Source organism: Panthera uncia, chromosome C2, assembly GCF_023721935.1.
Source record: "Panthera uncia isolate 11264 chromosome C2, Puncia_PCG_1.0, whole genome shotgun sequence".
In the NCBI taxonomy this organism is placed as follows: domain Eukaryota; kingdom Metazoa; phylum Chordata; class Mammalia; order Carnivora; family Felidae; genus Panthera; species Panthera uncia.
The window spans coordinates 99,302,163-99,328,333 of record NC_064810.1 but is presented as its reverse complement, the minus strand read 5'-3'; the positions used below and the strand labels follow the sequence as shown (position 1 = coordinate 99,328,333).

Below are 26,171 nucleotides of genomic sequence, written 5' to 3'. Positions count from 1 at the left end.
TGACTATATGAAGAATATGTAAAATATGACTATATATGACTAATATGACTAATATGTAAACTGTATGAGTGATCTAATTACTTTTTTCTTGTTTATCTCCTTCTTTATAAAATTATCACCAATTTGCTCAGACCAAAATCTTCGAAGTCATCTTTGATATTCTTTTTTTAAATCTCATGCTTGGAATCCATCAACAAATCCTGTTACCTCTACTTTCAAAATGTGTTCAGAATCCCTCTATTTCTGATATAGGTCAACTCCATGTCTATTAGTTTCTCTCTAGCCTCGATTATTGTAAAAGCTTCCTAAATGTTCTTGCTGCCGTTTATCTGCTATTTATGCTCAGTCTATTCATGCTACAATATTCAGAGTGTTCCTTTGAAAAGAAGACAGGATTTGTCACTGATTTGATCAAATTCCACTCTTGACTTCTGTCTTTTTCCAGAATAAAACTGAAAGGCTTTATGTCGATCTAAGTGACTGACGTTAGCTGGGCTTCGCTACTTCTCTGACCTCTTCTCTTCCTCTTTGTGCTTTTCCCACTCCATCTAGCTCCTCTTGTCTCATTTCTGTTTTTCCTCTTCATTTTGCCTTCTCAAATTCTTCATTGTTATTTACGAAAATAATGAAGAAAAACAGTGTATTTCACCACCTTGAATCTGCATTCTCAGGTTTTCACTTTTCCATTTAAATCAAAATGCATCTATTGAAACCAATTCTGGTTTTTACTCATGTTAGGGAATGTCACCAAGAATATCATTAATCTTGACACCAGCACTGCAACTGTTAAGTATAAGTGCATATAAAAATTGCTATTTTTGGAACATGGCAAGAGTCAAATTGTGATCTATTTACTGAAAAATTACATGGCTTAATTCCTCTATTTTATTTGGATACATCACTTATGTATTTGACTATTTCTGTCATCACCCTAAAATAAATGTTACATGTCTTAAAAGTACACTTTTATAGTAACTTGATTTTCATGCCATTGGAAAACAAATTCATCATTCAATTGATGAAACAATCAGGATTGAAGACTTTGTTGACAGATTACAGCTGGCAACTTGTGCATGGCATTCTGTAGCTGTATATCTTTGTGCAGGCCATTTATATTGTGAGGCTGGCTTTCTTCATATGTATACTTCCAGTGCTGTTGAGAGAGTTCAATTAGGTTATGTATTTAAAATCTCTACCACAGAGCCTAGGACTTTATAGGCAATCAACACATGACAATTAGCCCCTTTTTTCCCTTTTTACAAATTTCTATCAAATGTCATGTTTGTAATTGTATTAATGTTGTTTTTGTGCCTCTAAAATTAAAATATTATATATTTTTAAGAAGCCTGTTATCAATGTTATATTTCCTAACTATTGGTATAATACCATGCTTTTCACAATGACTAGAAAACTTTTAAAAAAATATTTATGGGAGCAGGTTTAATTATCTTTTGGTCTAAATAGGGAATGGAGGAAAACAATAATCTCTATGCTTGTAGAAATATGACATAATCTTATGAAGGTTGATTGAAGCATTTGATTTAAGGAAATTACTTTCCCACATTAAGAAAGGTGTTTATATAACAAGTTGACTATTAACTATCAAGCATGGCAATTTCATCACTCCACCAGCTGTTCACATTTAATATTTGCATAATAGAATGAATAGTTTCTATAGTTATTGGTCTAGATATTCATCTCTATTCCATGTGGACACACTTTTATCAAAATGATCACTTCTTTCATGAGCTTTCTGTTGGGTCTAATTTACTTTTCTTTTGTAGTTATATGATTATGAGGACATAAACTATTCCATATAAGGAAGTCTGCTGGGTATTATAAAAACATATCGAGTTTCGTTCTATTGATACACAGAGTGAAGACTGTTTGGTTCAAGATTTAATAAATATTCAGCATAGTACAAAACAGCTTGTGCTTTATGGTTTGAATATGGTGTTTATATTTCTAATAGCATGTTGGACATGCTAGCTCCTTTGAAATGTTGAAATAGCAATCAAATTACTTGTTTTCCCTTATGCATTATTCATCATTCATATTCTTATGTACTTACTTTTTTTTTTTTTTTTTAATTTTTTTTTCAACGTTTTTTATTTATTTTTGGGACAGAGAGAGACAGAGCATGAACTGGGGAGGGGCAGAGAGAGAGGGAGACACAGAATCGGAAACAGGCTCCGGGCTCTGAGCCATCAGCCCAGAGCCTGACGTGGGGCTCGAACTCGCGGACCGCGAGATCGTGACCTGGCTGAAGTCGGACGCTTAACCGACTGCGCCACCCAGGCGCCCCTTTACTTTTGATATGTATCTGTAAATTGTAATGAAAAACAATGTGTTATTATACTTACTCCTTCATATGACTTACTTAAAATAAGTTGTGCGTATATGTGTGTATGTATGTATGTGTAAGTATGTATGTATGAAACATACATTCATGTGTGTGAAACAAAAGGGATTGAAAAGAATATGATTTTTTTATTTCTCATTGTATGGTATAGTGGATGCTCAGAACAAATCTGCCAACTAACATTTAATGCAGCATGGATCTAAAAACAAATTTTTAATCACTGATACACCCAGAAAATAAAAAGCCAAAATGAGATGAAAGTGGAAGGCTTGGGAATTAGTAAAATTCCCATTTTACCTATTTTACCCTGACTACGTAGATGAATCTTCATCTTACAGAATTAATAGATTCACAGGTGACATGTAATAATAAGTCTTGTATCTAGCCCAGGTAAGAAGGCTCATAGAACATCCCAGAATAAAGTAGAAACTCCAAAAAAGATATACCTTAATTTTACAGGTGAAAAGAAGGGATCAGCCAGCGACTTGCTTACCTTGGCCTTAGTACTGGCTTGAGGGGGATAAGTCTCCACTAAGAATCTATGATCATAAGCTGGCCTTCATACAAGGTGGTGGGATGGGGAATTCTCGCAGACAGTTTTGATTTACTATGATCTAGAGTAGTTTCTGTTTCCATTTGTCTGGCAGAGGCAAAGGTAAACACTTTTGAAGTGGTAAAATTTCAACTCAGCTGTAAACATTTCCATGAATTAATAACTCAATGAAAAGTCATAACAACACAAAGAAGGAAGCATCATGAGACTAAGCCAAAATAGACAATTGTGAGCAGAAAAAGAGCTAAAAATATTTACAATATTGGAACTAGGATACACAAAAGTGCTATATCATTTGTTACAAGAAAGAAATAACAAAACTGAATGTATGCGAAAAATAAAGTCGATAAAAATGACTAAGAAGTTTTTAAAGGTTAGAAATTTTAGAACATAAAAATTTAAAAAAATTAAAAATTTAGTGAATTAGTTAAACTACACATTACACCAAACTGAAGAGCAATTTTATATTAGATATGAATTAATTCACCAGAATTCAAATCAGATAAACAAAGACATAGGAAATGTGAAAGAGTAAGACATGTAGCAATCAGAATAAAAAGATACAACTTTCATTTTTTTTTTTTAGATTTCAGAGGGATGTCATGGAAATTTATGAAAGAGAAAATAGTCTAAGCAACATTAATTGAGATTTCTTTCCAGAATTTCTGAAAAAATATCTCAGTTCTAAGAAGACAAAAAAAATGATAGACATGTAATAGTGAAAATGAATAACACAAAACCCAAAGAGAACCCCTTAAAAATGAAGACAAAAGGAAGAATAGACTATTTACAAATGATTCCAATTAGATTGATACCTAATTTCTCAATAATAACAATGAGAGGGGGAGGAACTTAGCATGTTTTCAAGACTGTGCTCTTACTTTTGATATTTTGTGAAATTGTCTTTTAAGAATATTGGTAAAATGGTTCCATTAAAGACAGAGTAACCCGTATCTATAGTAATCCATCTTCTTGTAACAATTACATACTCTGGACAAAATATATAAGGCAATTATTTTCAAACAACCAAACATATGTTTGGTTTTCATTTAATTCTGTCAATAAGGTTACAGACCTTTATAGCACCACATAGATATGGCAGCGATACTAATGTTTGACACACTATATACATCAGTAAAATTTACAGTATTATTTTCTATTCTGTAACAAAAAAAATTATTTTTTCTATGTACCGTATGTTCTCAGTAACTGAGGTAGTGAATAGAAGTCATTCTTTAGTAAATTTTAGATTCCCATCCTCTTTTTCGAAATTCTTATTCAGATATTATAGTGTAGGATTTTGCAGACAAGAGCTCCCAGGTGTGGTTATGTGACTTTGCTCATTTTTCCCAAAAGGGATGACACGCTGTCCTTTATCAGTCTAATACTAGCAGTGTCACCACGGGAAGGTGTTAGATAACACTAACCAGGAAGATGTTAGAGAACAATAGACACCACGTTATCCAGTGATGTCCTGTCATAACTTAGATTTACCAGAGTCTTTCTATAAATTCACTACTATAGCCTGGCTTTCTAAATGCCCAATAACTGTCCTAATTGCCTTCCAGCAGCAAAAGTAAATCTTCCTTGCAGAATCCTCAACTTATCTCTATAAGTTTTCAAATAATATATCCAGCATTTAATAAAAAAAAAAAAAAATCCTTAGGATAATGGAAAACATGACCAAATTACCTAAATTGAAAGATGGGGGGAAGAAAGGACATTAATCCCATAAGTGATTCATATATTGCTGTTATTGAGAAATTGAAAACAACACAGAGAATTTTAAGAGAAGAATGTAGAATTTAAAAAATCAAATAGAGGGGCACCTGGATAGCTCAGTCGGTTAAGCGTCCGACTTCAGCTCAGGTCACGATCTCACGGTCCGTGAGTTCGAGCCCCGCGTTGGGCTCTGAGATGATGGCTCAGAGGCTGGAGCCTGCTTCCCATTCTGTGTCTCCTTCTCTCTCTGCCCCTCCCCCACTCATGCTCTGTCTCTCTCTGTCTCAAAAATAAATAAACATTAAAAAAAATTAAAAAAATCAAATAGAAATGTTAGAACTGAAAAATACAATAATAAATCGAGAATTCAAAAGATCAGTTAACAACACATTAGACATGGAAGGGGAGAAGATTAGTAAACTAAAATCACATCACTAGAATATATTATACAGAGGGAAGGAAACTGGGGGAAAGCAGCAGGTTACAGATAGGACACTTTCTACAATAGAATATTATTTCATCCTAAAATATCTCACATAATTTTATTGGAGATCCAGAAGAAAAGAAAATGCAAAAAGATACAAAAGCAATATATGAAGAGATAGTAGATAAAAGTTTCCCAGATCAAATAAAACATCAAGCCACATATACAAGAAGCACAATTCAGGCAGTATAAATACAGAAAAAACAACATCTTAGAGATATCAGAGAACTGCCAAGAGAACAAAGAACTGAGAAGGCAAAGGCAGGGACCGGAGAAGAAAACTCAAATACCTGGTGAGAATATAATTCAAATTGAAAGCATAATAAAGACATTTTAGGGCCAAAAAAATCTGAGAAAATAGCAAAATTACATGGTAAAAGCAGAAATGAATGAAATAGGGAGAAAGTACAATAAAGAGAATGAAGAAAATCAAGCTTGGTTCTTTGAAAACACTAAATAGGTCTTGATAAAGACCTAGCAGAACTGATTTAGACAAAGAGAGAGAGAGAGAGAGAGGGGGGGGGGGGAAATAGAGAAAACCCATATTGTCATATGTTTTTAAAGGATATCACTACAGGTCATACTAAAAATGAAGTTCTAAGAGGATATTTTGAAAAACTTTGTTGGCAATAATTTTTTTAAAAAATAGATGAAATCAATAAATTCCCAGAAAAATTCCTAGATGTATATAGTTTGACAAAATTCAACATTTATTTATAATACAAAGTCTACATTGAGAATCAGCAAATTCTTTCTTGAGGGACAAGATACAGATATTTTTGTTTTGTAGGACACACAGTTTCAGTCACAACTACTCAGTACTGAGACTGTAGAATAAACTAGCTCAGAAAATAGGCAAATAGTCACTGTTATGTTTCAGCACAACTTTAATTATGAAAACTGGCCATAGTTCGCTGTTCCTGCCCTAAATAATTAAGAATTGTAGAGAATTATGTTAATCAGATAAATGGTACCTGTTAAAATCTTAGAACAAACATTATATTCAATCATGAGTTATTGAAAGGTTTCCTCCTTGAGATAATAAAACAGACAAGGAGACTCACTTTCACCCCCCCCCCCATGTATCCTATACAGGAGGCTTACAACATGTACAGTTATAGTAGCTACTAGACACATATTGTGATACCTAGTTAAATTAATTTAAAACAGAGTAAATACAAATAATAAAATTGCTGCCTTTATTACCAGTTACAGCTAAATTGGAGGATGTAGCTTAGTATAAGAGCCAAATGGTCCTACTAACCAAATGCTAGATTTAGACAGATGTACGCAGTCCGTCTCATGCAGAGCTGATCAGAGCCTTTACACACTTTACAACATAGAAAAGATTAAGAAAAAAAAAAAAAACTTGTTCTTTGTAGACAGGTATGTACCTAAGAAACTTAACTAGGTGCACTCATTATTATAATATGCTTGCAAAAAAGATAATTTATTCTATCCCTATCTTATTCAATTTGGGCTACTGTAACAAAATACCACATACTGGGTATTTTGTATATAAACAGAAATTTCTTCTCACTTTTCTGGAAGTTAGAAGTCTAAGATCAGGGTGTCAGTATGACTAGGTTCTTCTGGTGAAGGCCCTCTTCTGGTTTCCAGACTGAACTTTTTGCTGTGTCCTCACATGGTGAAAAGGACTAGAGAGTTCTCTGCTTGCTTATTTATTATTTATTTATTTATTTATTTATATTTTTATTATTTATTTTTATTTTTTAATATAGTTTATTGTCAATTAGCTAACATAGTGTATACAGTGTGCTCTTGGTTTTGGAGGTAGAGTCCCGTGACTCATTGCTTACATACAACACCCAGTGCTCGTCCCAAGTGTCCTCCTCAATGCCTATCATCTATTTTCCCCTCTCCACCCCATCATCAACCCTCAGTTTGTTCTCTGTATTTAAGAGTCTCTGATAGTTTGCTTCCCTCTCTGTTTGAAACTATCTTTTCCCCTTCCATCCCCCATGGTTTATATATACAATGTAATACTACTTGGCAAAGACAAAGAATGAAATCCTGTCATTTGCAACAAAGTGGATGGAACTGGAGAGTATTATGCTAAGGGAAACAAGTCAGTCAGAGAAAGACAGATATGATATGTTTTCACTCGTATGGGTAACTTGAAAAACAACAGAAGACCATCTGGCTTTTTTATAAGGGCCATTTATGACAGCTCCATCCTAATGACCTAATCACCTTCAAAAGCCCCACCTCCTGGGACGCCTAAGTGGCTCTGTCTGTTAAGCTTCCAACTTTGGCTTAGATCATGATCTCAGGGCTCATGGGTTCAAGCCCTGCATTGGGCTCTGTGCTGACAGCTCAGAGCCTGGTTCCAACGTGCTTCAGATTGCGTGTCTCCCTCTCTCTCTGCCCCTCCCTCACTCTGTGTTTCTCACGCTCTAAGATGAATAAACACACACACACACACACACACACACACACACACACACAAGCCCCACCTCCTGATATCATCTGTAAAGCTACAGTAACCAAGACATTGGTATTATCAAAAGGATAGAGAGATATATTAATGAAACAGAATAGGGCCCAGAAATAAACCCACATAAACATAATTCATGATCTTTGACAAAGGAGTGAAGGAACAGAGGTAGTCTTTTCAATACATTGTGTTAGAATAGGACATACATGCAAAAAGGTAAATCTAGATACAACCTTACACCATCTACAAAAATTATCTCTAAGTGTATTATAAACCTGAGTAAAAAACACAAAACTATAAAACTCCTAGAAGACAACATAGAACAAAATCTAGATGATCTTGGGCATGCCGATGCCTTTTTAGATACAATATCAAAGGCATGATCTGCAAAAGAAAGAATTGATAAACTGGACTTCTTTAAAATTAAAAACTTCTGCCCTGCAAAAGACCGTGTCAAGAAACAAGCCACAGACTAGGAGAAATATTTGCAAAACACGTATGTGATAAAGAACTATTATCCAAAATATGCAAAAATGATTAAAACTCCGGTGCCTGGGTGGTTCAGTCAGTTAAGTAGTTAAACGTCTGACTCTTGATATCGGCTCTGGTCATGATCTCCTGGTCATGAGAGCGAGCCCCACATTGAACCCCTGCTTCACGCTGAGTGCGGCCTGCTTGGGATTCTCTCTTTCCCTCTCTCCCTGTCCCTCCCCAGCTCATGCTCTCTCTCTCTCTCTCTCTCTCTCTCAAAATAAATACATAAACTTGTAAAAAAAAAAAAAACTATTAAAACTCAATGTTAAGAAAATAAACAACTACATTTAAAAAATGGACAAGAGACCTGACCAGAAAACTCACCAATGAAAATATACAGTTGACAAATAAATGTATGAAAAGATCTTCATCATGTATATTAGGGATCTGCAAATTAAAACAATGAGCACAGAACCATCATCAAAAATATTTTCTAGGGGCACCTGGGTGGCGCAGTCGGTTAAGCGTCCGACTTCAGCCAGGTCACGATCTCGCGGTCTGTGAGTTCGAGCCCCGCGTCAGGCTCTGGGCTGATGGCTCGGAGCCTGGAGCCTGTTTCCGATTCTGTGTCTCCCTCTCTCTCTGCCCCTCCCCCGTTCATGCTCTGTCTCTCTCTGTCCCAAAAAATAAATTAAAAAACGTTGAAAAAAAATTTAAAAAAAAATATTTTCTAAAAAAACATTTTAATGAAAGAAATATCTCCCCTGTCTTCTTTCCTTCTGCAGATTAAATGTTCCTTTAACATATGTGTGTAGCATTTCTATATACATGTTTATAGAATTTCAGTATATATCAAACCACATATATGAAATTCATATATTTTATTTTATCAGTTTGACAACTAGATAAAATAAATTAAAAGACTGAATGATGTATAGATTGACATATAGTTTATGAAAGAAACTATCTTCCTTTTACATATGTTGGAAGTATAATTCCAATAAATTATATTTATTCAAAGGAAATAGTTATCTATTTACATATTACACAGATAGTGAAAACACTCTAGTTTCATATTGTGCAGAAGAAAATCAACTACTTTTGGTTTCTTAGCTCAAGAATATTTAAATAAACCTGAAATGATGTACCAGTTCATCATGCTTATGCATTTACCATTATCTTCTTTTTGAGAAAACTAAGCCTCCTGCAAAAGACAGTTTGACTTTAGGTAGCTGTGTTTTTTAGTTCTTTTTGCCACTAAAACTTTTCCTTCTACGCCATATTGCCTGAGGGAAACAATAAATATTTGAGAGACATATGGTGTTCATCAGGTGAGGCACTTCATCCATTTAGTCTGTTATATTCCAAGTACCTAGCACGCAGAAAACATATAGTAGATGTTCAATAGTCATAGTTCTTTCTGTCACATAATAAGTTGCAATTAATGAAGTATGCGCTTTTCTATTGAAGATTTTTTCTTTTTAGTATGTTCTAAATCTAGTTTTTAAAATACAAATGTTAATACTTCTAAAAAATCATGACTCAGTGAAAAAGTTGGCTAAAAATGTCAGACACAGGTTCTAATTCTGTTTGCCATGTATTAGTTGTGATACCTTGGGCAAGTTATAGAACTTCATTAGACTTCCCGTAAAAATAACTTTAAATTGATAATAACTGTATTAATTTCCCATTGCTGCTCTAACCAATTACCATAAATTTTATTAGATTAAGACACAGACTTACCATCTTACATTTTTGGAGGCCAGAAGTCAAACTTGAAGTGTTGGCAGCATTCTTCTAGAGATTCTGTGGGAGAATTCACTTCAGCTTCTAGAAGCCACTTGCATTCCTTGTCTTATGGCCCCTTCCTCCATCTTAAAATCTCCTTCTGCTCGTCATCATGTCTCTTTGTCTGACTCTCACTCTCTTGCCCTTCTCATAAATAACCTTGTGACTACATTTGTACCACCTAAATAATCTCCCCATCACAAAATCCTTAACTTAATTACATCTGCAAAATCCTTTCTGCCATGTAAAGTAATAGAATCACAGGTTCTGAGGATTAGAATGTGACTATCTTTGGGAGGGGAGGGGTTGTGTATTCAGTTGGCTACAATAACACTTACCTTAAAAGGTTTTTAAGAGGATTAAAGGATTTTAAATACATGAACATTTGATATAATGGATTGGCCTTATGTGGTGCATTTTGTATCTATCTATCTATCTATCTATCTACCTATATCTTTTATATCTGTTTATTAAAGTTATATGTAACCAACCAATAAAGTAACACTTTAATATTTTGATACATTGTACTATATTTTCATATTGTTCATTTATGAGAGCATGGTTATTCATATGAATGCAATATTAACTTATAGAAAACTTTTGGAAGTTGACTTTTGGAACGTTGAAAGTTATAATGTTAACATTTTAAAATAATGCAAAAGAATGTTGAAATAGGCTTAGGGACTTAATAGGCAAATTTATTGAAATCACTGAAGTATTATATCTTGAAAGATTATCTAATTTTATACAGTAATGGGCTGTGCCCAAGTGCTACACCTCAGCCTATTTGGCCAGAAGTTGCAGTCTTATTGTATGAGTGTTGTTAAGCTTTACACCATGTCTCACTTTCCCCTTTAAAATAACTAAATGCTGCATTTTCTTCCTCACAACCAAATTTTCACATTTGTTTTTTTGTTTGTTTGTTTTGTTTTGTTTTGTTTTGTTTTATGGTAAAACAACCCCATCTATGCTTCTTAAATAAATTTGTATACTCTGGTTTATTTTGTTTAGCAAGTTATACATGTGACTTTATATTCCATGATAGGAGCTCCTACCAATCTCCACAAACTTTTTAACACGCCACAATATGATATCTAGCAAAGTGGTGGAACAAATTATAATTTTATTGAGTATTTTAAAAATGTATTTGGCAGTATGAGATCTTCTGAAAATGTTGTATGAAAGTTAACATGGAGAAAATTGCTGTGTCAAACTTGAAAACAGGGACTCAATGCCTATTTTCCTTATAAATATACTTCCTCTTCATATATATGCCATAAAATCTAAATTCACAGAATACATTTATGAGATTTATTTTATATTACAGTTTGCTACACTTTCTACAATCTGTGAATTGAACTGTAAAACATCAATTGATTCCACAGCATGAGCCAAATCATAGCTGGCAGAGCAGTTGTGAATAGTTAGGATGGCAGGACAAAATGCTAAATACACACACACACACACACACACACACACACACACACACTCTGTCTCCCTCTCTCTCTGTCTGTGTGTCTCTGTCTCTCTCCCTCTCACAAACACATATATATACCCACCATTTGTGGCATCAACCAAATAACTAGAAACAGATATTGTATATTCAATAGAGATAGTGCCTTTATATAGTATACAATATACAGATAGTTTTGTATTCATATAGTATGCATTAGAAAACAGATGTTTCTTTTTGATAAGATTTTGAATATACATTTAGAGAAGTGACAGGAAATATGTAGAGTGATATAAATTGAAGACAACTCTGTAAATTCATAAGAAATATTTGGAATGAAGATCATTACTATATTTTGCTACATGCAGCTTTTATTAATGTATGCTAAATACTATTATTTCTCATGAAATCCACATATAATTGATTTTTATTTTTTTATTTTTTATTTTTTTAATTTTATTTTTTATTTTTTAAAATTTACATCCAAATTAGTTAGGATATAATGAGTGAAACAGTGATTTCAGGAGTATTTAATATTGATTTTTTTAAAGAAAGTAAATTCAGTATTCTTATGTAGAAATTTTAGATAATTATGTACACTCTGATAATGCTATATTTTTCTTATTAAAGTTACCTTAATGCTTATTTCTTCATGGTCATTAAATTACAAAGAAGAAAGAAATGGTAAAGAAATAAATACCCACTTGTAGTGAAGTAGAAATGAAGGATGGGGCGCCTGGGTGGCGCAGTCGGTTAAGCGTCCGACTTCAGCCAGGTCACGATCTCACGGTCCGTGAGTTCGAGCCCCGCGTCAGGCTCTGGGCTGACGGCTCAGAGCCTGGAGCCTGTTTTCGATTCTGTGTCTCCCTCTCTCTCTGCCCCTCCCCCGTTCATGCTCTGTCTCTCTCTGTCCCAAAAATAAATTAAAAAAAAAAAAAAAAAAAAAAAAAAAAGAAATGAAGGAAAATCCTTCATGGGGATGTGAATAGACTAGTCATATTCTGAAATATGGAATTAAAAAACAGAAGGTGTTTTATAAATTCATAAATTTGACTTTCATTTTATTATATTAATGGCTATGACCCATGGTTTTGAGGAATAATATCTGCTCTAACTGAAGTTAGTTTATGTTAAGCAGAATATTATATTTTATTTGTTCTCTAAACAATAAGTGTTAAGAGTATTAGCCAGAAAAGCTTTAGTCTTTCTAAATGTCAAGTAACCCTTACACAATGATCTCCAATTTAGACTCTAGATAAAATGTTTTGGTAAACTGAAGACACAGAGAATTAGAAATGGAAGTGTTCTTTAAAACATGGGTTTTGGTTTTAAAAATCTAGCTCCATAATTTTTTAGTTGTGTAAACTTGGGAAACTCACCCTCCCTTTGGCTATTTGTTCATTTATATAGGGGTATAATTATTCCATCATTTGGAAAGGTATTCTTGAGAATTAAATGCTTGTTATAGTGTCTTGTACATATTACATATAATTGATTATATTAATAGAATGCAAGAGTATAATTATTATTACCACTTTCAAGATATTTTTCATATTTTACGTTTAACCCTTATTTCCTTGCTTGCATATTCTACAACATATTTCCCTTTTTTGGTAGAAGAGAAAAATGCCTCTTTATTATTTCCACAATCATTAAGTTTTTATTAACTAAAAAGAGACATTTTTCTCTTCTACTTATGAATTGTAAGCAATAATTTAATTAACAATTAATTTGTAATTTAATTTGTAATGTTTTAATTTGTAAACTGGTGAAACTGTCATATTTTAAAATAAAAAATAAGTAAAATAAACCACACACACACACACACACACACACACACACACACAAACGAAAGCTTTTACATGTACACTAAGAGAAAAAACACTTGCTAGAAATCATTCTATGTTAAATGACCAAGTATTTCTTAGAGCCCAGAAAATCCAGAAGCCTTGAAGTAGCAAGAATTTTATTTTGAGAATCTTCATCACCATGAAGTTAGCCTAAATATTATGATAATGCACCAAATATTTTTATTATTGTTCCACTACTCAAAATTTGTAATTATTCCTAAGGTAATAAACTCCAGTTTCCACATTTATATATGGAAGTCTATTAACAAAAATAACATTTCCTTGAATAAAAGAAGTTATTCGTCAACTCTAATGACTTGTATATTTTCAAAGACTATAGCTTTCTTATTGATAGTATATATAAACATTCCATTTTCACCTTTACACAGAAGAAAAAAAAAACTAAGTCTTCTATTATTTCCTCCAAATACTGAAAAATAAGAAGAGGGAATAAAACTATGCAAAATTGCACTCTCCACATAACCTGAAGATGAAGACTGTCCAACCTCAAAATAACCTAAATAACTAAAAAGGAAACATTAAATCCCAATCAACAATCTGTTTGGAGTTTTGAAACTCAGCCAGCCTGTCTGCGGAAAAACACAGGTACACTATGCTGCTTGCTGAGCAGATGGTTTGGACAAAGACAGAGTGAAGACAGGGATCTGAGGGATGTCTGGGACACATGAGGGGCGATTGTTTGCGCTTCTGTGAGGGCTTCCAGGGCAGCAATGGTTGCAAACTCCCTTTTCCAGGGAGGAAGGAGAGGGCAGGTGCCATTTTTCTCCCCCACCCATCAGCACCAACTGACTTTAGGGAGCAGCACAGCCCCCACAGTGGAGGCATGATCTGCCTACAACAAGCCCTGCCACCCTAGCCCTGCACGTGCTTCTTTACTAGAACAAGTGTGCGTGACAACCAGAGCAGCAGGCTCCTTTTCCAAAAGACTAGCACAAACACCCTGCACACACCACATCTACAGACTATAGAGTATTGCAAAGCTTCAATTCTAGTGGAAATAGGATCAGGTTGCTTTTAACAAACAGACCAGAGCACACCCAGTTAAAACTCACCACACACTGTGCAAGGTCCAAACATTCTCCACTGCAGGCAAGGAGAAACTCTGCAGAGGACTGACCTGAGGGAAAGAGCAGTGAAAACATAGCAGCAGGAGCACACAACATACATAAGAAATACATCCTGAAGCGCCATGCCTTAGACAGTTTATGACCTTTTCTAAATAAAGCTATTACTGTCAGGAACAGGAAACGTAACAGGCTTTCCTAACACAGAAGAAGACAGAGACCTACACAAAATGTCAAGATGGACAAATTCATTGCAAAAGAAAAAGAAAGAACAAAAAAGGCCAGGGATATAATCAAAACAGATATAAGTAATATGTCTGATCTATAATTTACAACAATAATCATAAGGATACCAGCTGGGCTTGAGGAAAGCATAGAAGATACCAGGAAGTCCCTTACCACAGAGATAAAAGACCTAAAGCTAGGCCAAAGTTAAAAGTGCTATAACCAGAGATGCAAAACTGACTGGATGTAATGCCCACAAGGATCTAAGAATCAGAGGAATGAATTAAGTGATAAAATTATGGAAAATAAGGAAACTGAAAAGAAGAGGGAAAGAAAAGTATTGGATCATGAGTGTAGACTTAGGGAATACAACAACTCCATAAAGCATATTGGAAATATGGGTGCAATAAGATAAAAGAAAATATTTTTTTTAGGAAACAAAATGCTTCCATTCACTAACAAAAAAGAAAAACCCAATAAGAATCTATATTTTGCTACACTGAGTCAAGGTTAATATTGAACTAAGAATATATTAAATCACCACAGATCCAGAATGGAACAAAAATTGAAAAAAAAAAAAAAACTATACACTAATTTCTTATAAAAAATAAGAATATGAGATTAACATACCGTATCTGATGAAAATCTTTTTGCCAAAATCAGTAATAAAGCAGAAAAACTCTGTAAGATAAAACTTTACACTGAGTATACTGAAGCCAGCATTTGTAGTGTGTAGAACACACTCTTATGGGAATTATTATTTTAAATTCAGAACAGAAATGTTCAAAACACATCCCCGGATGAAAACTTTTGAATTCAGACAATAATGAAAAAGACAACTCAAAATAAAAACTAAATAACTAAAGTGACTAAGGAGGAATTAAAATTTTATGAGGGGTATTGGATAAAAGTAAAAGAGAGAATAAGGTGAGATGAAGAAAGAGTTAAACATTTCTGGAGACTATGTAGAAAAGGAAAACAGACAAAGAAGGAATAACATTTGTATAACTGACGTCCCTGGGAAAGGCTGGGAGAGAGAGCAAAAACTAACCAATAGAACAGAACTGATGTCTGAAACTATAATCCAGTAAAACCTTCCAGAAATGAAAGATGTGAATCTTGATATTGAAAAGACCCAGGAGTCACGTGGGAATATTATGTTGGAACAATCATCTGCTATATAGATCCTAGGAAAAAGAAAATAATAGATTTTAAAATAAAGAAAAAACAATTCCCAAACTCTTAGGCAAAAGTCAAATAACATACAAGAATAAAATAATTAGAATGGCAGTAAACATATAAGATCTTAAGGAATTCTGCCTCCATAAGATTTTCTTGAAAAATCTACTGCAGGTTGCTCTTCATCCAACCAAGACAGGACTGGGAAAACGTTAGCAAAAGGACTGTTGTGAGAACTTAATATTTATATATTAGTATATCTCAGACTAAATAAAAGATGGTGATGGGGGTGTAAAACTAATGCACAAATGTGTATGCTATGACAAAATAACATAATTAAAAAACAAGGATAATGGAGAGAAAAACAGGGAATAAGAGTAACTTCATTGTTTTTATATAGGAAATAGGTGAGATTAAAGTGTACCATCTAAAATTAGATAAAATAGTTAAAACCAAAAGAGAGACTTAGGGTCTTAAGGTATAATTAAATATCTTTATTTTAATAAAAGAAAAAATACACATCTGATAAAGAAAGAAATAAGGCACATATACTATAGTATATATAATTATAATTAGAAAATAGTATTATGGAGAAAAGAATAAAAATTTATTCATATCAATAAACATGAATTTCCATATGTCACAACTAAAAAATTGCTCTTTTAAAAGATTTTTAATTGGGTTCACAAAGCAAGCTGTAACTGTAATCAGTATAAAAGAGGCAAACCTTTTTGAAAAAGAATTAGAAATGCAAAATTAAAGATTGCCAAAGGCATACCTGAAAGATGGAAATAAGAAAAAAGTAGGGCTAGTGAAGTTGATATGTTATAGGTACGGGTATTCTTTATTATTATTATTATTAATGTTTATTTATTTTTGAAAGAGAGAGACAGTGTGAGAGGGAGAGGGGCAGAGAGAGGGAGACATAGAATCCAAAGCGGGCTCCAGGCTCTGAGCTGTCAGCACAGAGCCTGATGTGGGGCTCAATCTGTGAGATCATGACCTGAGCAAAAGCCGGACGCTTTACTGACTACTAGGAAATTCAGCACAAAAAAATCAAGTGAACCATAACAGCAAAAAAGCAAGGTTAAAAAAAAAAAAAAAGACCTAAATGTAATCAATAAAATAGATGTAGTAGCTATATATTAACTTTACTTCTGATATTTGAGAATATACCTTCTTAGCAATAAAAAGAATATCTTTTGTGGCAAACGCTGCTGGTGGTCTTCCTTTTTCACATTTATCCTACTTCATTTCCCATAACCTCTTGCACCTGGTGGTGACCATATGCCCCCCCCCAAATACTGGTCAGTAGGATATAAAGGACATTTGTATAGAATTTCCAAGATATTCTTACCGCTGAATAATTTTGTTCTTTAACTTTCCCTAGGAAAAAACCTAGTGCTTTTTTCTTATAACATCTCACATTTTACTTTTTTCTTTGAAATGAGAAACCTGAAGCTGCAGGAACCATTATAATACAAGAGAAATAAATGGCATAGCAAAAAAGGTGGTAGGAGGCTCCAATATTTGCAACATTGAGAAGCCTCCCACCCACTCTAGACCACCTACTTCAAGAGACATTTTGTTATGTGAGAAGAAAAAATCCCATTTTGTTTAAGCCCTTCAAGTTGAATAGTGTTCTATTCACTTGTGCTGTAGCCATAGTGTTAAATAATACTGTTTATAACTATAACTGCCTTCTCTTTGTAAATATTCAACTTTATATGTATTAGTTTAGAAAATACAGTCACTTTAATAAAGCTAAAGTTCTAGGAAACACAAGTTTTCTGTAAAAATTTTATAATAAATTCCCTTCAGTTATAACACTGATATTTCAATTAAAATGTCAGTCCTCAGTTTTGGAGTGTGCTGCTTCTGAAGGAGTAGGGGTATTAAAAGTGCCCTGTGCTTTTCTTCAGAACTGTGAATTACTAAATGAGAATTTCTGTTTTACACAGTTGTTCATCTTGGAAAATTAGGCTTTCATTAACTCTATTGAAAATGAACATCAATATGGTAGGGGTTAATCACTGTGTTTTGTTTTTTTTTTTATATAACTTACTACTGTAAATAACTCTTTTACTTAATTCTTTCTAGAATATCCCCTGAAGTATTTATCCTCTTCCTTAAGAGTTCTTCATCGTCTAGCAGAGAGGGCCAGGTAGCAAAACAAGAGATCATATTTTTCTTCATATGCCTAAATAATTATATTGTGAAAATAAAGTTTAATTTAAGTCTAATTCAATATTCAAATACATACTAAGATCTACTTGAAATAACGCTGTTGAACATATGGGTTAAAATTATTGTTTCTTTTTATGTGAGACAGTGAAAATCTAAAATTTCTATTGTTCTTATCCCTCAGGATTCTTCCCTTATCTGGTTTATTTCCTTAATTAAAGTCAAAACATAAGAATTAAGGGATATGCTTTAGCAGATTATTGGTGGAGAATAGTTTTAGATAATAACAAACTTAAAGGTTTTCTCTATGACCTCTTATCTACTTTATATAGCTGATAAAATTAAAATAGAAACAAAAAGGGGAACAAACAGATTGAAGCAAAATTACAACAGTGGCAGGAGTCACAGCATATTTTGGTTAAAGCATATTATCCTTTCAGGGTTGAAATTGTGAGCTTGAAATAATAGCAAGATTGAAGAAAAATTTCCAGCAGTTGCAAAGATATTGGGATTTAAGTAGACTTCAGCAATTTTGAAGAAAGAGAAATTGAGTTACACATGGCATACATTGAAATACATTAGGCTTTGAGAAATGGAGATTACTTAGGACTTGTGAAGGAAAATTGAAAACTATAAAATCTATTGAGAGTATAACATTCTATTCAGTGTGGATAAAATGTTTAAGATTACCCTGAATATGTCTTGAGTTTGGTGAATAATACATATCTCAGCATTTTAGTGCTCTTAAGGAAAAAAAAAAGAAAAAAGAAAAAAACAGAAAAAAGAACAATGGAGAAGCACAGATATTCCACTTGCAAATAAAATGAAATCTCAATGTCTCTTTTTATGAGTGTATTTCTATTTGTTTAATTAATTTAAGAAAAAAGATGCCAAGAAATTTTTCTCCTCCAAAGTATCTGCATAAATTTATATTCAAATATACTAATAGATTTTGATGACATTTAAGGTAATGAAAGTCTGAATATATCAGCTGAGACTAGAGTCCTTTTCCTCAAGCATTCCTGCATCAATTCATCACATATTTATTCAACCTCTACGCATCTGTATGCTTGGGATATGTCTATGAGCAAAGTAAATGAGGATTTATATAATCTTACTCCTCTTATATAATGAAAGAACAGGACAGATGGCAAGAGGAGATAGACAATAAATAGTAAATAGTAACAGCAGAGTATACAGTATACATGAAATTGATAAAATCTTTGGGAGAAAAAAAGTAGAACATGAAAGAGACATAGGTATGTTGTTAAGTCTTTAATTCACTGGTATCTTCATTTATTTTTCTCTTAGAAATAGATATTTGGATTATGGCAATTTCAATGAGATGAAAGCCATGACAACAGAACACCCTCTCAAAACAAAACAAAACAAAACAAAACAAAACAAAAAAACCTCTCAGTAAACACTAAGATGAAAACTGAAATAAAATTGAGAGGACAGTGGTTGGCCCTGTTGGAGGAGAATGTGGTTTAAGATGAAATAGATATTCACTCTCCTGTCAATAATTTGGTAACACAATATTCTACAGTGGATCTAAATCACAAGCACCAGAACAGAGATAACTACTTAAAATATATTTTATAATAAGATAAAAATAGGCTCAAAAACTGTGTCCTAAAATTGGCTAAAAGAAAAAGATGGGGATTGCCATATAATGGATCAGCAGAGTATTGAAGCATTGCACACATGCTTAATTAAAGAATCTAGGTCACACTAGTGAATTATTCCTAGTGAACATTGATTGCATGTGAGGTTTCTACCTATCACTATATTTATTTAAAAAGACAAAGTTACGAGTAATGTTACGAGTATAGGTGGTTTATTGAGGTATGCTGTATCTGATAAGTAACTGACATTTCAAAAATGAGACATGGCATTCAAAATTTTAAATCAATGAGAGGAAAAAGCTCATCTTGAATGTGAAAAAGCACAATTGGATTTTTCAAGAAAATAATTTACAAACACAACTTAGCTACTATGAAGTTTTCACCACTGCTAATGAAATGGTTTGTAGTAGTTTGCAAAATTCTTCTCAAGAAAATGTTAGAATGTAAAGTACCTATGGATTTAAGCATAAAAGAAATAGAATTGTATGATTGCATAAAATAAAAGAAGTAATGTGACTGGTTCTATCATTACAGAAATATAGGCTTATCTTAGGTGATTAAAGTGATTTCTTTGCTGTAAAGTTATGCTATTTTCACAAAAGAAACAGAATATGTGGCTAGAAAGTATTTTTCAAATAATACTGCCTTCCAGATTAGTTTTAGTGCAATATATTTACCAGGTGAATTAAATGTAAAACATCATTAGAATTTATTTTAAATTATTTAAAAATAATGGTGTCATTAATCTGTGTTTTAAATTTATGATAGTAATTATTTTAAAGAATAATGTGATAACTTTGAAATCTTTTATACATTTTTAAAGTTTTTTTTCCTTTTTTTTTTTTTCTTTTCATTTTGTTTTGTTTTGTTTTTTAAGTAAGCTGGATGCCCAACTTTGGGCTCAAACTCATGACCCTGAGATCAAGAGTCTCATGCTCTACCGGTCAAGCCAGATTTGTGCCCCTCTTGAAATCTTTTAAAATCAATTAATGAGAATAGATCCAATTGAATCTCAGTGAGACACTTTTTATAAATGTCATCTGGTGAATAATATGTGTAGATTTTCTACAAACTTGTCCAAAACACTTAACAGAAGTACCTAAAGAAGTGTACTGTAATTACTTTATACTGACCCCATGAAAGTAGACTTGCTACTTAAGAAGTACATTTAAATGATGAAAAGATGTCTGTGGGTCATTGAGCTAGTGATAAAGGGGCCTAAGGTCATGTTTCAAAGGGCACACCAAACCACTAAATACAAATAGTGAAGAAATAGTGAAGAAATACAAATAGTGAAGAAATGGTTTTAAAAATACATTTCAGGAAGAGGAAAAAAATCAGAAGAATGAAACCCTCATCTTTGATTCAATAATTTTTGAAAAATTCAGCCAATTTTCACTAATTTATTCATCACATATTCTTTCCAGTATATTTACGGGAACATTTTTTAAAACTTTTTTTAATGTTTATTTATTTTTGAGAGAGAGAGAGAGAGAGAGCGTGAGCAGGGGAGGAGCAAAGAGGGAGACACAGAATCCGAAGCAGGCTCCATGCTCTGAGCTATCATCATGGAGCCTGACACGGGGCTCAAACTCATAAACTGTGGGATCCTGACCTGAGCTGAAGTTGGATGCTAAACTGACTGAGTCACCCAGGTGCCCCAGGAACATTTTTTTTAAGTGATGAACTAGAAAAGAAAACACCACCAACAACAACACACTTTTTCTCAAGGTAATAAATGTCCATAAAATATCCAATTAATTTCCGGGATGCCTGGGTGGCTCAATCATTTGCATCTGACTTTGGCTCAGGTCTTGATCTTGCGGTCTTTGAGTTTGAGCCCTGTATTGGGCTCTGTGCTGACAGCTCAGAGCCTAGAGCCTGCTTTGGATTCTGTTTCTCTCTCTCCCCCTCCCCTGCTTGTGCTCTGTCTTCCAAAATAATAAACATTAAAAAAAAAAACTTTTTAAATAAAATTAAATATAAAAAGACACAATTTCCAATTTCATTAATTCTGTACTTACCTATTTATTTTGAGTAAAGTTGACACACAATGTTACATTCATTTCATGTGTACAACTTAGTGATTTGACAAATTTATACATTATGCTATCTTACTATGTCACTATTACAATATCATTGACTGTTGTCCTTATACTTTGCTTTTTTGTCCTGTGATTTATTCATTCCATAAATGGAAGCCTGTATCTCCCTCTCCTCTTCACCCTTTTTACTCAACCGTCTACCCCTCCCTCCTGGAAACCACCAGTTCTCTGTATTTATAGTTCTGATTCTAATTGCTTTTAGTTTATTCATTTTTTTAAGATTACATTTATGACTGGGATCATGGTACTTCTCTTTCAGTCTTATTTCACTTAGCATAATATCTCCTAGGTCCAGCCATATTGTCTCAAATGACAAGGTCTCATTTTATATGGTTGTGTAATATTCCATTGTGTGTATGTGTGTGTGTGTGTGTGTGTGTGTACCATATTTTCCTTATACATTCGTATATTGATGGAAACTTTGATTGCTTTCATGTGTTGGCTATTGTAAATAATACTGCAATAACCATAGGAATGCATATATCTTTTAAGTTAGTCTTTTTATTTTCTCTGGTAAACACCCAGTTATGGAATTATTTGATCATATGGTATTTCTAACTTTAATTTTTTGAGGAACCTCTGTATTATTTCTCATAATGGCTATACCAGTTCATAGTCCCACCAAAAGTGCTTGAGAGTTTCTTTTTCTCCACATCCTTATCAACCGTTTGTTTGTTTGTTTGTTTATTTATTTATTTATTTATATCCAAATTAGTTACAGTATAGTGCAACAATGATTTCAGGAGTAGATTCCTTAGTGCCCCTTACCCATTTAGCCCATCTCCCCTCCCACACCCCCCTCTAGTAACCCTCTGTCTGTTCCCCATATTTATGAATCTCTTATGTTTTGTCCCCCTCCCTGTTTAGATATTATTTTTGTTTCCCTTCACTTATGTTCATCTGTTTTGTCTCTTAAAGTCCTCATATGAGTGAAGTCATATGATATTTGTCTTTTCTGACTGCTAATTTCACTTAGCATAATATCCTCCAGTTCCATCCACCTAGTTGCAAATGGCAAGATTTCATTCTTTTTGACTGCAGAGTAATACTCGATTGTGTGTGTGTGTATATATATACACACACACACCACATCTTCTTTATCCATTCATCCATCGATGGACATTTGGGCTCTTTCCATACTTTGGCTATTGTTGATAGTGCTGCTATAAACATTGGGGTGCATGTGCCCCTTTGAAACAGCACACCTGTATCCCTTAGATAAATACCTAGTAAGTGCCATTGCTGGGTCGTAGGGTAGTTCTATTTTTAGTTTTTTGAGGAACCTCCATACTGTTTTCCAGAGTGGCTGCACCAGCTTGCATTCCCACCAATGCAAAAGATCCTCTTTCTCCGTATCCTCGCCTACATGTTTTGTTGCCTCAGTTGTTAATGTTAGCCATTCTGACAGGTTTGGTGGTATCTCATTATGGTTTTGATTTGTATTTCCCTAATGTTGAGTGATGTTGAGCATTTTTTCATGTGTTGGTTGACCATCTGGATGTCTTCTTTGGAAAAGTGTCTATTCATGTTTTTTTTTTTTCCCACTTCTTCACTGGATTATTTGTTTTTTTGGGTGTTGAGTTTAATAAGTTCCTTATAGATTTTGGATACTAACCCTTTATCTGATATGTCATTTGCAAATATCTTCTCCCATTCTGTCGGTTGCCTTTTAGTTTTGCTGATTGTTTCCTTTGCTGTGCAGAAGCTTTTTATTTTGAGGAGGTCCCAATAGTTCATTTTTGCTTCTGTTTCCCTTGCCTCCGGAGATGTGTTGAGTAAGAAGTTGCTGCGGCTGAGATCAAAGAGGTTTTTGTCTGCTTTCTCCTCGAGGATTTTGATGGCTTCCTGTCTTACATTTAGGTCTTTCATCCATTTTGAGTTTATTTTTGTGTATGGTGTAAGAAAGTGGTCCAGGTTCATTCTTCTGCACGTCACTGTACAGTTTTCCCAGCACCATTTGCTGAAGAGACTATCTTTATTCCATTGGATATTCTTTCCTGCTTTGTCAAAGATTAGTTGGCCATACATTTGTGGGTCCATTTCTGGGTTCTCTGTTCTGTTCCATTGATCTGAGTGTCTGTTCTTCTGCCAGTACCATACTGTCTTGATGGTTACAGCCTTGTAGTATAGCTTGAAGTCCGGGATTGTGATGCTTCCTGCTTTGGTTTTCTTTTTCAAGATTGCTTTGGCTATTCTGGGACTTTTCTGATTCCATACAAATTTTAGGATTATTTGTTCTAGCTCTGTGAAGAATGCTCATGTTATTTTGATGGGGATTGCATTGAATGTGTTGGTTGCTTTGGGTAGTGTCAACATTTTAACAATATTTCTTCTTCCTATCCAGGAGCATGGAATCTTTTCGATTTTTTTGTGTCTTCTTCAATTTCTTTCATAAGCTTTCTATAGTTTTCAGTGTATAGATTTTTCACCTCTTTGATTAGATTTATTCCTAGGTATTTTATGTTTTTTGTGCAACTATAAATGGGATTGATTCCTTGATTTCTCTTTCTGTCGCTTCATTGTTGGTGTATAGGAGTGCAACCAATTTCTGTGCGTTGATTTTATATCATGCAACTTTGCTGAATTCATGAATCAGTTCTAGCGGTTTTTTTGGTGGAATCTTTAGGGTTTTCCATATAGAGTATCATGCCATCTGTGAAGAGTGAAAGTTTGACCTCTTCCTGGCTGATTTTGGATGCCTTTTATTTCTTTGTGCTGTCTGATTGTAGAGGCTAAGACTTCCAATACTATGTTGAATAACAGTGTTGAGAGTGGACATCCCTGTCTTGTTCCTGACCTTACAGGGAAAGCTCTCAGTTTTTCCCCATTGAGGATGATATTAGCATTGTATGGCTTTTATGATCTCGAGGTATGCTCCATCTATCCCTACTTTCTTGAGGGTTTTTATCAAGAAAGGATGCTGTATTTTGTCAAATGCTTTCTCTACATCTATTGAGAGGATCATATGGTTCTTGTCCTTTCTTTTATTGATTTGATGAATCATGTCAGTCGTTTTGTGGATATTGAACCAGCCCTGCATCCCAGCGATAAATCCCACTTGGTCATAGTGAATATTATTTTAATGAATTGTTGCATCCAGTTGTCTAATATCTTGCTGAGGATTTTTGCATCCATGTTCATCAGGGAAATTGGTCTATAGTTCTCTTTTTTAGTGGGGTCTCTGTCTGGTTTTGGAATCAAGGTAATGCTGGCTTCATAGAATGAGTTTGGAAGTATTCCTTCCATTTCTATTTCTTGGAACAGTTTCAAGAGAATAGGTGTGAATGTTTCCTTAAATGTTTGGTAGAATTCCCCTGGAAAGCCATCTGGCCCTGGGCTCTTGTTTTTTGGCAGATTTTTGATTACTAACTCAATTTCCTTACTGGTTATGGGTCTATTCAAAATTTCTGTTTCTTCCTGTTTCAGCTTTGGTAGTATATGATTCTAGGAAGTTGCCCATTTCTTCCAGATTTCCCATTTTATTGGCATATAATTGCTCATAACATTCTCTTATTTTTTTTTCTGCTGTGTTGGTTGTGATCTCTCCTCTTTTATTCTTGATTTCATTTATTTGGGTCCTTTCCTTTTTCTTTTTGATCAAACTGCCTAGTGGTTTATCAATTTTGTTAATTCTTTCAAAGAACCAGCTTCTGGTTTCATTGATCTATTCTACTGTCTTTCTGGTTTTGATAGCATTAATTTCTGCTCTAATCTTTATTATTTCCTGTCTTCTGCTGGTTTTGGGTTTTATTTGCTGTTCTTTTTCCAGCTCTTTAAGGCGTAAGGTTAGGTTGTGTATCTGAGATCTTTCTTCTTTAGGAAGGCCTGGATTGCCATATACTTTCCTCTTATGACCACTTTTGCTGCGTCCCAGAAGTTTTGGGTTGTGGTGTTATCATTTTCACTGGCTTCCATATACTTTTTAATTTCCTCTTTAACTTCTTGTTTAGCCCATTCATTCTTTAGTAGGATGTTCTTCAGTCTCTAAGTATTTGTTACCTTTCCAAATTGTTTCTTGTGGTCGATTTTGAATTTCATAGCGTTGTGGTCTGAAAACATGCACGGTATGATCTTGATCTTTTTGTACTTGCTGAGGGCTGATTTGTGTCCCAGTATGTGGTCTATTCTGGAGAACGTTCCATGTACACTGGAGAAGAATGTATATTCTGATGCTTTAGGATGAAATGTTCTGAAAATATCTGTTAAATCCATCTGGTCCAGTGTGTCATTCAAAGCCATTGTTTCGTTGGTGATTTTTTGATTAGATGATCTGTCTATTGCTGTGAGCGGGATTCAACGGTTGTTTTTTGTTTTTTCTTTATTTTACCCATTCTAACAGGTGTGAGGTAATATCTCATTGTCGATTTGATTTGTATTTCTCTGATATTAGTGGTGTTTAGCATCATTTTGTGCGTCTGTTGGCCATCTATGTCTTCCTTGAAAAGTGTCTATTCAGTTCCTCTGCCCATTTTTTAATCAGATTGCTTGTTGTTTTGGTGTTGAGTTGTATAAGTTCTTTATATATTTTGTATATTAACACCTGATAGGGTATACCATTTGTAGTTATATTCTCTGATGCATAAAGTTCTCTCTTTGTTTTGTCAGTAGTTTAATTTGCTGT

General features: G+C 33.8%; 1 long non-coding RNA gene across 1 annotated transcript; it reads right to left on the bottom strand.

The window, feature by feature from the left end:
- Nucleotides 1-2,861: 2,861 nt before the first annotated feature.
- LOC125922127 (uncharacterized) lies at nucleotides 2,862-9,844 on the bottom strand. The gene is made up of 3 exons (XR_007457582.1): nucleotides 9,797-9,844; nucleotides 9,227-9,425; nucleotides 2,862-3,002 (listed from the first exon to the last, which is right to left on the bottom strand). It is a non-coding gene; the product is annotated as an uncharacterized LOC125922127 (long non-coding RNA).
- Between the last annotated feature and the right edge of the window lie 16,327 nt (nucleotides 9,845-26,171).